The sequence below is a fragment of the Pteropus medius genome, unplaced genomic scaffold (assembly GCF_902729225.1).
Source record: "Pteropus medius unplaced genomic scaffold, Ma_sr-lr_union100, whole genome shotgun sequence".
NCBI lineage: Eukaryota > Metazoa > Chordata > Mammalia > Chiroptera > Pteropodidae > Pteropus > Pteropus medius.
In genome coordinates this window covers 3238800-3239793 of record NW_024347788.1, presented here as the reverse complement: position 1 = coordinate 3239793, position 994 = coordinate 3238800, and positions in this window count along the sequence as shown.

Here is a 994-nt window from a genome sequence, read left to right as displayed (position 1 = left end):
GATGTATTTCCTACCACTGGTCTCAGACACTGTGTTTCTCCCCTCATTTGCATAATAGCACATCTAATTAAGGCTAATCAATAAACCATGCTACTTTTTTTGGAATTTTTTCATTCTCTTGTATTTGCCTTATCATAAACCTCAAATAAAGATATTTTCTGACTTCCCTTGAATTAGTATGCAAAGCAAAAAAACCCATAGATTTCTCCTATTAAAAGAGTAAGGATTAATAAATGAGTTTGTAATCACTACTCTTTCTTTAAGTTAGCTGCTACTTTTAAAGCCTCAAAACTTCACTTGCCAAGGTACACACTTTGAGACAGAGGTACTAGGCAGCATGGTTAGGCACCCATAGAGCAAAATAATCCAGATTTCTATGAAGCTCTAACTCCCTTGTTTAGTAAAGATATGTGCATGACAAACCATCTTTTAGAGAATATGCAAAGCCATTTTAGGATTTGAAGATCTGACTGTAAAGAGCCCCTCTTTGAATTCATCAACTGTTCAAGATAGAGTCTTAAAAGAGTGGTGAATTTGGGGTCAGATCTGACTGCAAATTCAGACTATTGGTTACATCATTGAATCCACTGGGAAATAAACCACTTTTTTTTTAAACCTGAATTTTAAGCAGTTATCCCAAAAATAATCATCAGAACTTTCTTGTAATTGGTCTGGATTTGATTTTCTTTGAATCCTGAATGATTCATGTTACAGATTTGTATGTTAGTCATTCACAATTTATAAATGGCAACTTAACTTTAGTATTTATGAATTGCGATCAATATTCTAGCAATCAAAACACTCACCTTTTCTATTTCAATACTTCAATTTTTTTTTTTCTTAACTCTTTCCCCAAACGGCTAAATCACAAGAAACCAGTCCTCACGTGTGGAAGTTTGTGGTAATAGTTTTTTAAAAAAAAAGAATCTGTGAGATAAGTAACTGATGTTGGAGAAGTAAATGAATCGACAGAAGTTTCTCTCTCTCTCTCTCT